This window comes from Dipodomys merriami, unplaced genomic scaffold, assembly GCF_024711535.1.
Source record: "Dipodomys merriami isolate MVZ:Mamm:240054 unplaced genomic scaffold, mDipMer1.0.p SCAF_1, whole genome shotgun sequence".
Lineage (NCBI taxonomy): Eukaryota > Metazoa > Chordata > Mammalia > Rodentia > Heteromyidae > Dipodomys > Dipodomys merriami.
The window spans coordinates 21884905-21897092 of record NW_027202270.1 but is presented as its reverse complement, the minus strand read 5'-3'; the positions used below and the strand labels follow the sequence as shown (position 1 = coordinate 21897092).

The 12188-nt window shown below is 39.6% G+C and overlaps 2 long non-coding RNA genes across 2 annotated transcripts in view; one reads left to right on the top strand and one right to left on the bottom strand.

The window, feature by feature from the left end:
- Positions 1-12188, bottom strand: part of LOC138830976 (uncharacterized) — a 97367-nt gene that overhangs the window by 45668 nt on the left and 39511 nt on the right. Inside the window, exon 3 of the long non-coding RNA XR_011373097.1 lies at positions 864-900. This is a non-coding gene — a long non-coding RNA (uncharacterized lncRNA). The remainder of the gene's footprint in view (positions 1-863; positions 901-12188) is intronic.
- On the top strand, positions 5303-11236 carry LOC138830939 (uncharacterized). The gene is made up of 3 exons (XR_011373087.1): positions 5303-5488; positions 8581-8664; positions 11043-11236. It is a non-coding gene; the product is annotated as an uncharacterized lncRNA (long non-coding RNA).

Here is a 12188-nt window from a genome sequence, read left to right as displayed (position 1 = left end):
TCCAAAAGGGACTTGGTCCTCAGCAACTCAGTGGACTTGGCAGAGTGATGGTGTGGTGGTGGTGGTGGTGTGTGTGCACGCGTGCACTCACACCGATACCGGGGCTTGAATGCTAGACTTTGTGCTGTTATTGGCTTTTTCAGTCCAGGTGACACTCTCTATGTAACTTTAGCTACATTTCCACTTCTAATGTAGTTCCTTCCTGCCTTCCTTCCTTCTGTTCTCCTTCCCTCCCTCCCTCCCCCTCTCTTTCTTTATCTGTCTTTTTTTGCAAGTCCTGTGACTTGAACTCTTGGCCTTGGACTGCTGCCCTTGAACTACTTTTGCTCAAGGCTAGTGCTTTACCAGAAGTGGCATGTGGCTTCTGTGATTAATTGGAGAGAAAGTCTTACAAACTTAGCTCTTGAGTAACTAAGATTACAGGTGTTGACCCACCAGTGCCTTTAAGTGGCTTGTTTTCACCAATTCTCAGCAATGAACAACCTCACAGGTTCCTTTTTGCTAGAACTTTCACACCACATCTTAGGGAGGAGACTCAGACTGAACACAATTTGCCATACACTTTGCATTTATGCATAAATGCAAAAAAGTGCTGGGTACAGTGGTGTACTCCTGTAATTCTAGTTACCCAGGAAATTGAGATCTGAGGATCATGGCTCTAAGCCAGCCCAGGCAGGAAAGTCTTTAAGATTGGTGTCCGGTTAACCAGCAAAAGTCCAGAACGGGAGCTGTGGCTCAAAAGGTAGAACACTAGCCCTGTGTAAAATAGGCCAGGGCAGTTCAAGCCCCAGGACTGGCACAAAAAAAGAAGGAAAAGAACAAGAATAAAACAAGGCATAAAAGGGAAAAATAGTAAGTCTTACCTGAATGGAAGTCTTCACACAAAATTGGATATTCTTCCTAAAGCAAAAGCAAAGAAAAATATTTCTCCAAAACTTTCTGTTCAGTTCAGTTTCACTATTTTAGATTTTGCCTATGTTTATAGAACTTAAGCTTCAAATTACCTTGCAGACTATATACTTAGTGTTTTTATTATTCAAAAAATTAGTATTAATTGCACCCCGTGGTAACAGTTCCTTATGTCACTTGTGTGAAACACATCCTAACTGATGTGTGTTCGTTTCCTTTCATTTAAATTTTATTGTAAAGAGGATGTACAAGGAGTTACAGTTACATACATCAGGTAATAAGTACATTTCTTTTTGGACAATGTTACCCCTCCCTCATTTTCTCCCAGTTTTTCCCCTCCCAATTTCACCCTCCCCCCAAGTTGTATAGTTCATTTCCAACGTAGTGTCTAGTGAGTATCACTGCTGAATTCACCATTTGCCTTCCATTTTTGTGCTTCTCCTTCCTTTCCCCAAATCAGATAAACTTATAATCGAGACAAAGGGGACAGAAATCAAAAACAGTGACAAAGGTGTGTGTTCTTTTAAATAGGGGTTTTTATTCCTTGCTTGAAATATTACCATCTTTATCCTCAAGTCCATCAAAAGTAAAAAAAAAAAAATTAGACTGTATTTTTAGAGCTATTTTAAGTTCACAGCAGAATTGCCTGAAAAGTTGCCAGAAAAGTTCCCGTAAGCTCCCTGATTCAGTACAGGCACAAACATTCTCCAGCAACGGATGGCACATTTGTTACACTTGGGGAACCTATGTTAACAAACCATTTTATCTTTCCCTTTCCCTTTCTGATAAACCATGGATCCATAGCTATTTTAATTGTTATTCTAGAAAATTATGTAGTCATGCAGTATATACTCCTTTAGATTGGATTATTTCACTTAATAATAAGCATTAAGGTTTCCTTTATGTCTTTTCATAGCTTGATACTTCATTTTTTTAAACACTGAATAATATTCTATTGTCTGCAGGTACCATTGTTTATTGGTCTGCTCACCTACTGGGAGACTCGCTGGTTTTTTTCCAGCTTTTGGCAGTTATGAATAAAGTTATTGCAACTATTTGTGTGCAAGCGTTCATGTTTTTGCATGGACATAAGTTTTCAGTTCATTTGGGAAATATCAAGGACTTTATTGCTAACTTGTGTGGTTTGAGTATGTTCAGTTTTGTGAGACTGACAGGCTGAACCTGTATCTTGCCTGTCATGCCTGAGAATTAGTTCATTCCCCATCACTGGAAATTTTTTTTAAATAAAAGAAAAAGAAAATTAACTGCAGAAATTGTCTTTTAAAGTTACTGCACTATTCGTATTCCCACCAACAATGAATGAGTTCATGCTGCTTTGCATACATTGAAATATAGCCTGTTATTAGTGTATTGCAGGTTTTCTAAAGGCTGTGAAGCCTGTGTTTATATTATTTTAAATATTGTTTCACACTTGGATATCTAGTGCTAGCACTGTTTATTGTATTGCCGCTGCTCCTTTGCCAAAGATCAGCTATTTGTGAACACTGTTTCTGGCTTTCTATTTGGTTATGCTGATCTCTTTTGCTCAAGGCTAGCACTGTACCACTTGAGCCATAGTTCCATTTCTGGATCTGTAGTGGTTAATTGGAGATAAGAGACTCAAGGAGTTTTCTGCCCTGGCTGACTTTCAACTCAGATTCTCAGATTTCAGCCTCCTAAATAGCTAGGATTATGGGCATGAGGCACCAATGCCTGGATTTTTATTCTTTTAATCTTCTCCACTTTCATAGTTTATGCATTTTTAAAACCTTTGGTTAAAAGTGGGTCTCCTTACACATCACTTGTCCTTGACTAGAAATTTACATTGATTAACTTCACTAGAAATATTACACTTTATATGCTGAAGAATGCGTTTGCACTAGACTTCTCTCAGTCTTTGTCTTTATGTCCCTTTCTCTGGCTTGAACGTGGCATAGTCTTGGGCTAGAGACCCTTTTGCCAGGCTGCATGTAGCAAGAGCCTGTTAATATAAGCCAAACATCATTACATATTCAACGTTATGAGATAAACCAAAAAGTCTGAAAGTCACATTCACATCGATTTCCTAAAGATCCAGTGATACAGAATTTCAATAATGAAAAATACAGATTAGCACGTGGTGATAGCGGTGTTTTCACAGAAGCAGGCTATTGCCTGGAAATACATATGGTCGAACATTCCCTCACTGTTAAGCTTGAGCTGAGTTCCCTTATGTCTCCCTTGTCATGATGATGTGTAGCAGGTTCCTTTGGATAAAGGCTCCATCCTTAGCCCATCCAGTGTTAGACGCCCCCCATATTTTCATAGGCCATAAACTTGCTAACATACCCATGGCAGGGGCCAAGTCACATCTCAATGTGTCTTGTGTCACAGTACACCCATCAATTCACCATAAACTGAGGAAAGTCTGCAGCCCTCCAGCCTCTTCACTGGGTTGGTTTCTGTTTCTTTTTTTTTGCATGCTGCTTAATTTCACTGCAGCTGTCAAGCCATTCTTTATTAGCGAATCTAACAGCCTTTGAGTGCACAGTGCTCTATCACTTATGTAGGGGTTATATTGATCTATCTGGTGTGTGTGCTAAAGTGGCTGGCATCAAAAGCCAGCAAGGCAGCCGGTTTGAGCAGTGTGGGCCATTTACAAACTTCAGGATGAGATGCCGCAGGATGCCAGGGAAAATGTTTTTGTTTTTCCAGAGGGAACCATAGTTCATGAAATGTGGTTAACATACCATTTTTGTATACCCTTAAAATCATTTTATAACCACACTGAGTGCCTCTAAACATTAAATATATTTTATAAGTAGTTGGTTAACTAGCTGTTGTATGCTTTAAATAGTAAATAAAATGGAAAGGCACTAAACAATGACTATATTTCATAGAGTAAGATGCTTTTCTAGCCACTCAATAATTCTCAATGTTTAGAAAAATTGATTTTCTAACTGCTGAGTGCCTCTAAAAATTAGCATCTTATCTTTCTACAGAGGATGGTTTTTTAGCTAGTCTCCTTTCTCTCAACTTTTGACTTAATGGGTTCTAAGATTCTCTTCTTGCTAAAAAAATGCTATTAAGTTCTGTTGGTTGAAAACTTCACTTGGACACAATTATAATTAACTGGCTAAAACTGTAATGCTGGCAGCTTGTCTTTTCCTGTTTTTTAACCCTCACCACCTCCCTCTCTCCCCAAGAGCAGGATTTTGTAGAGGGATGCATGACAATGTCAGAATTTAGGAGTACTAATCCTAAATACCTTCATACAGTACATCTGAGAAATGAATGAATGAATTTGAACTTGTGAAAGTCAAATGAGGAAAAAGAATCCCTAAGAGGTGGTAATAGTCACCTTTATTCATAACAAATTATTTTCATAGTTCTTTATCGACCCTTTCTTGCTTTTAAGAAAATCATATTGCCAAAGCTGAGACCTCTCTACACAGTATATAACCATGGCTTGCCACATTACTGAAATCGAGGATCAAAAACATCAGACACCCTTAATCAGAAAAACAAGAGTAGAAGATGTAATACCCAGTTTTGCCTAAACCACTCCCAGCTAGGTGACCCTGGCCAATGTCACTAGGCCTCCCTGAGTAATGTACAATAGCCTCACCAATGTTAGAGTATCAGTAAAATCAAGGTTTTTAATTTGATAAATTTTATTGTAAAGGTGATGTAAGGAAGGGTTACAGAGTAAGTCAGGTAATGAGTAGATTTCCTTTTTGAACAGTGTCACCCCCTTCCTCATTCTCTCCCAGTTTTTCCCTTCCCAGTTTCCCTCCCCCCAAGCTGTATAGTTCATTTCCAATATAGCCTAGTAGGTTTCACTGCTGAATTGGTTCACCCTTTGTCCCACCATTTCAGTGCTTCCCTCTTCCCCTCCCCAAATCAGATAAACTGATATACAAGACAAAGGATACAGAAATGTTTTAAAAATGACAGAAGAGAATCAACCAAAGGAAAAAAAGGAAGAAAAACATCTACAAACAGTGCAATATAAAACCTCTTGCTTCCATTTCTTGTAGTTCATTTTGATAAGCATCATTTTATATGATTATATGTACACAGCGATTGTGCTCTTGTGATCTTCTCCTAAGAATATCCTCCTTTGTTCTCACTGTGTGAATGTTCAGGCTGCTGTTTAATTAATCATGTCCAAGTGTAATTATTTGCCTTTTACTTTCCATTGGATTTACTTGTAGATTTATAGGCACATTCTAATTATTACAAAGGAGGGAAAACATACAGTTGATGTTTCTTTGGGTCTGGCTTACTTAGTATCGTTTTTTTTTTCAAGTCTTTCCATTTTCTTAAGAATAGAACGATACCATTCTTTCTGATGGAAGCATAGAATTCCATTGTATCTAAGTTCTAGAATGTGGTGACTGGATAACCACCATGTATTCCTTTTAGATCTAATAATTTATGTGTCTTCTAGCTTCTTATCTCATTTTGAAGAACCATGTGCTTCCAATGTTCCTGCCAGTTCCACAACAGTAGGCACCAGCATGTTAAAGCCTGAAGAGAGATAAGCATCGAACTGCTTGCGTCCATGTGCTGAGGCACAGAAGGAATACAAATAAGAGTGAGCAACATTCTGCTCAGATACACCCTTAAAATTCCCACTGGGGTCACTGGGGAGCATGTGGGATCAGATGGGGACAGGTTTCTGGTTTGGGGCCCAATCCAGTAATGAGCTAGCATGCACTCATTCAAGATAGACTGATGTGGTGTCCTGGTTCAAAGACTTGAGAAAGATGTGGCCAAAAGGAAAACATCTCTGGAGATAGTATTGTCTTAGTCATCATTGTATTCCCAAACTCTAATGAATAGCAATTGTTCAAGCCAGCTGCAGTGGCTCATGTCTGTAATCTTAACTGTTTGAGAGTCTGAGATTAGGAGAATGGTGGTTGAGGTTATCCCGAGCCAAAAATAAAGTTGTGAGACTCCATGTCAGTGGGAAAAACCTGGGCATGGTAGTATGTACCTGTCATCTCAGCTACTGAGGGAAGCCTAAAATAGGAGGGGCACAGTCAAAAGATGGACCTAGGAAGAAATGCAAGACCCCATCCCTCAAAAGCCTGGAAACCTGGCTCAACAGAAAAGTGTCTTGCAAGTACAAGGACCTGTATTCAAACTCCAGTAGTACCAAACACAAAAAAGTAGTTGTTAGATGGGTGCTGGTAACTCACACCTGTACACTTAGCCACTCAGGAGGCTGAGGATTGAGGTTCAAAGCCAGTTCAGGAAGGAAAGTCTCTAGAGACTTTCTCTTATCTCCAGTTAACCACCAGAAAACCAGAAGTGGAAGTGGTAGTGTGGCTTAAAGTAGTAGACTGCTAGCATTGAGCAAAACAACTCAAGGAGATCACCTTGGCCCCACAGCCAACAACAGCAGCAGCAATAAAAAGTAGTTATTGAGCAAACATGTATAGTACTAAACTGGATTTATAGTACTAAACAAATATAGCCTACCACAAAAATAACATATCTAGAATGTAACATTTCTCAAATTTAAATAACACTCAGTGTGAACCCTCTGAGTGTTACAAGAAAATTGTTCAAATGAGCAATTTCCTTTGCTTGTTGTGTTTCAGTATAGAAACTGGTTTCCAGCCAAAGAACAGGAGTGTAGTCTCTTCCCTCAGCTCACACTCATCAATCCCATCCCAAAGTACAAATAAGTGACCTACCAGCAATTTCATTTTGTTTTGCTGATAGGGCCTCATGTTTGCCTAGGGTTGACCTTCAATCCTCTTCCTCCTTGCTTCTGCCTCCCATGTAGCTAGGATTACAGGCATGTGCCAGGCTGCTAGCTGTAACACTAGTGGTTTGAAAACTTCAAAAATAGTGTAGTTTAGAAGTTAGATGAACAAGATTATTTAGGTAGCCTTATATTTAAAATCTGAACGTCTGGTGGTCTACCATTATGCAAATAAGAATATTCTCAAGTTAATGTACAACTCCATGAGGTGAAAAAACTGATGAAAAAGAACAATGTGAAACACAGGAAATGAGTCAGCAAACCAGAAGTTAAAGATGATGTGGCCAGAAAAGAAACAATTATCACAGCCACAACTGGAGAAAGATTTTAACTTGTCCCCACTGGGCATGATCTCAGGATATCTAATCTCAGTGATTAGACTGTGTGTCTATTTCTTACTTTTAATGTCCTCAGGAAAGAAATACAGGGGGGGGGGTGTGGATATTTCCCCCCATGACCAACCTTAGGCAAAATTGTTGACCATGATGGAGTAATGGTCTCACCTATCAGAACTTAATCTATTTGTGCCTCCATTACCCACCAGCCATATGTCAATGTCTGTCCTATAGATGTGTGTGACTCCTCCCTATTCAGCCACCCTAGGTAGCATTGTCTTTCAACTATAAAATGCAAACTGATTTGGAGAAAAGAGTAGCAAAGGAGAAAAGATTAGTGATATATATATATATATATATATATATATATGTATATATTTTTTTATTTTTTTTTTGTCAGCCATGGGGTTGAACTCAGGGCCTGGGCACTCAGGGCCTGGGCACTTTCCCTGCACTCTTTTGCTCAAGGTTAGTACTCAATCACTTTGAGGCACTAGCCTTGAGCTGAAGAGCTGAGGGACAGCACCCAGGCCCAGAGTTCAAGCCCCATGACCACCACCACCAACAACAAAAATCCTAAAGTCCTGAGAAGATGCCTGCTTGTCATCTTGAAAGATTAGCAAGAAGCCAGAGATCAAATTCTGGTTAAGCTTAGAGGGACCTAAGGATGTAGGGTGTGAAAGAAGAAAGGAAAGAAGGAAGGAAGGAGGTATGGATTTTTGTTTTGTTTTGTTGTTGTTTGCCCAAACAACCAGAATATAATAAACAATTGATTGCAGTATAATCATAGTTTTGTTTCCTCAAAGGAATTTGATTTTTCAGAGTAGTAGTGGCACCACACAACTCTTCTGTATATGTACCAAAGAAAAAGAACTCATGCTGAATTATATCTACAAAGAAGGGCTGAGTTACTCTTCAATATTGAAAGATAAATCAAACCAAACAGGTGGAGTGGAAATTGAAACATGAACAAATAGAACAATGTATTCAGATCAATCCCCCCCCAAAAGCAATTTCAATAGATTTTTATCATTCTATTTTCATTCATGTTGGCAATTCTATTTCTTACCTGTTAAGTTTCTTTGAGCACATTTTCAGTGATGGTTTTTTTAAGCCTGCAGTTGACTTTTGCTCCTTTAGCTTTTGTAAATAGCACTAAAAACCCTATTATTCCAGACTCACTCAAGTGCCCTTCCAGTTTTTAATCTTACCTTCCTAGGCCAAAGATATCTTTGGTATTAAGAATAGGTATTGAGAATTTCATTCTTTTTCTTTTCAATTTTCTGTTTGTCTTTAAGTAGTTGCACAAAGGAGTTGCCATCTGTGTCCCAGAGGGCTTCTGAGGTTGGGGCATGGTTCCTCCGTTGCCCTGCCCTTCCTGCTGATCGAGTGAGGGTCGAGAGTGGTAGTACGTATGTGATTCACGGGGGTTAAGTAATTTCTCTGGTAAAACAGGTTTTCTATGTTGTAGGGCAGCTGTGGCGTGGAGTTCTTATCTTGTCTCTGGGTCCACCTGTCCCCAAGTCTTTCTTGATGCCCAGAAACTTTACCTTTATCTCCCAACTCCTTTTCTTTCAGATTGTAGATGACCACTTCTGCTCCCAGGCCAGTCCCTAAGATGACAAAACAGGGAGCATACCTGTCTTCTCCATACAGGAAGAGGTGAGAAGCATTGCTTTGGAGCCACTGCCCTTTGCATCTAATGAATTCATGAGTCTCATCCAACTTCCCTTTTCACCTGGGCGTCTTTAGAGGGTAAAGTCACCAGCGCTTTCCTAACCATCTCTCACTGGGCTCTAGCTCTGCGTTTGAAAACTAAACCAGGCTGACATCATTGTATTAGCCTTATTTACCTTAGCACATGATCTAATGGAGAGGTTCAGAGAGTACCATAATAATTTCCTCTGTCTTGTATGGTTTTAGGAACTAGAATGATAAGAATGGCAGCTCTCCAGTTTCAGGTCCCATGGACCTGGTTTAAAAATCAGGATGTGATAAGAGAGTTCAAAATGCTTCATGTAGGCCAGGTGTAGTAGATTATGCCTGTAATCCTGGCTGCTTGGGAGGCTGAGAAGGCAGGATCCTGCTTTGAGTTCAGCCCATGATGCTTTTCTTAACCAGTATCTGGGTGCGATAATGCGCACCTGTCGTCTCAGCTATTTGGAAGACTGAGACTGGAAGGACTGAGGCTCCAGGAAGTGCAGGAAGGAAAGTTGACAGCAAAAGCTGTTTGTACTTGTGTGTGCCTGTAACCCCAGCTATGACAGGAACTTGGAACATAGTCCTATCTGGGCCTGGGGAAGAAGCAAAACCTATGCATAAATTAGCTAGTGCAAAAAAGGGCTGAAGGCATGGCTCAGTGTTAAGTACCCCCCCCTAAGAAATGCAGGACTCCTAAGTTCAAACCCCAGTTCTTTAAAAAAAAAAACTATTTTGTTAAGGGAAAAGCCTAGCCTTGTAGCCTGCCTGGGATACAGGATGAGGAAACTTTGTGATTTTTCTGACAAAGGCCATTTGGATATTATAACATCAGAGGTTATAAAGAATATCAATATAGGCAGATGGCCACAAGTGGTGAAAGAGAAGCTTCTGATAAGCAGAGAAATATTCGAGAATCATGTGTATCTGTCTTGTCACATACTAAATTACTTCACAGGCCTTATATAGCTTGTAGGCTAGACATCTTCCCCCAACCCCACCTTAATAAGTAAACTTAAGAATCATTCTGTTAGGGCTTGGAAGGTAGTAACGAGGCCCTAGGTTCGATTCCTCAGCACCACATAAGCAGAAAAAGCCAGAAGTGGAGCTGTGGCTCAAGCACTAACCTTGAGCTAAAGAGCTGAGGGATAGCACTCAGGCCCAGAGTTCAGACCCCATGACTGAGAAAAAAAAATCATTGTTAGAGGTGGGATGTAGCATCCCCAGATCTCTTTAACAGTACCAGACAGAAGTGAGAGAGCCTGAGACAACAGAAATTGTCCAGATACAGTAGCTCATCCCTCTTGGGAAGAACAGATCAGGAGGACTGTGGTTGGAGGCTAGCAAGAGACACATCCTCCCCCCAGAATGGTAAGACCCTGTTTTGATAAACAAACTAGGGGTGGAGATTCATGCCTATAATCCCAGCTACATGGGAAGCATAAATGGGAGAATGATAGTCTAGGCTGGCTGGGGCTGGCTGGGCATAAATGCAAGACCTCATTTGAAAAATGAAAAGGATTGGGGTGTGTGGCTAATATAAAACTGCTCTTTGGCAAGCACTAGGCCTTGAGTTCAAACCCTAGTACTACAACTAGAGAGAGGGAAAGAGGAGAGGTGGTTAGAGGAAGGGGTGGGAAAATTTAGAGACAACCATCTTCTGCCATCCTTTCCACATACAACTCCGAGCTGGTATGGAAATAAGAGGACATCTAAGTTCTCAGTCTGAGCCTAGAACCTGGCACGGGAATGTTTTGAGGGCAGCCTCCCATGGATGTCTTTTGAAAGCTACCTATCACTGACATGGATCTTTCCCTTAACAATAACTTTTACTGATGGTTGATGTACCAGAATCCATATGACATATTACTTCCAGGTCACACTAACATTGGGGAAAACACATAAGATACACGTTCAGCTCAGAACATGTGAGAGTCTAATGCAAATGATTGTACAGATTGTGGGCCTTAATTTTGCCTCTTGCTCTTACTTAGTAATGATGACAGGCCCCCTGTTGCTTCCTAACGGTTAACACAGTTTAAATCTTGTCCCACTCTGCATCTCACACCGGATTAGAAAATTGGACTTCTATGAAGCTATCTGGTATCGATGTACAGGGTGGATGACAATCCATATTCAAATAAATGTTATGAGTGTGAGCCAGCAGGGCTAGGGCTCAAAGCCATCCAGGAACCCAAAATAGAGACACAACATTCCCCTCCAGATTTCTGACATTTGGGTTACCAATGCGGGTTCCTAAAGATTTCAATTGTGCCTCTCATTTGAGAGCAGAAATGAAGCTTCTCTCTCTCTTTTTTAAAATGTTTCCTTTAACTTTACAGGGCCATACAAAAGCTGCCCAGCCTCGAACAGTGAGCATAGTTCAAGAGTAAAAGACGGGAAGGAGGAACTGTGCTAAACACAGGATGAGATCAAACAACGTAATTGTGAATGTACTGCTCCATGATACGTCCTGATTTTAACTTTGAAGTGGTTATTTTATTTCATTTATTTTATCATTTTAGTTTTTGGCTTAACAGGAATAAAGTATCAAAATAAAGATATGCCCTTTTTACTTTTTTTTTTTTTTAACATATATGCTTCATACCAGCAAACACAGGGTTAGCAGAGGCGTTAAAATAGTTAAGATTTGAAGGCTGGGGATCGTGGGATAAACCTATAATCCCAGCTACTTTGAAGATGGAGATTGAGAATTTGTGGTTCTAAACCAGCCCATGTAAAAAGTTAGCAGATCTTGTCTTAAAAATAAATGGGTATGGTGGTTCATAGGCCAAAAACTATATAGAAGACAGAACTGTTTTAATTAACTGATTGTAAATTCAATAGACAAAACTGTGTTTGGTTTTTAAGTTGCATGGCTCTAGATTGTATCTTTAGTAATTTGCAGAGGAAGAGAAACATTTTCTCTCAGAGGCCATAAAAATTGGGATTTGGTTAATTGATTCTGAATTCAATAAATTAGCATAATGGACTTGAAATGAGTGGTGCGAAAAAATCCTTGTTCACTCTTGGTTGACTGTGTTCTTAAACCAAAAGCTAACAACTATTTTTCCTGCCTGGTGACTGTTTACCTGATTCTGTTAGCTACTTGTGATGGGTATAAAGCACTATAAAATATAAAGGATTAATGCTCACATGAAGCTTAGATTAAAAAGGAAAAAAATCTTTTAGAAATAACAATTATAATAATACCAACCTAAGGTTCAGCCACTTAGTTCATATTTCCCATGCTTGGTTTTTGTATTTTGTTTTAAATCCTCAAGCAGCAACATAAGGCTTTTTAAGAAAGGTGACCAATTAAAACAATGTATAGAATTTGCAGGAAGAAGAAAATGAAATAGATAAGCTATAAAAGCCAACCAAATATTAAAGACACTTTCCAGCCAGAACAAACAGTGTTATACACATGAAAAACCCAGATATAATTAGAAAAGCAGCCAATGGCTAACCAGAAGAATGTTACATAT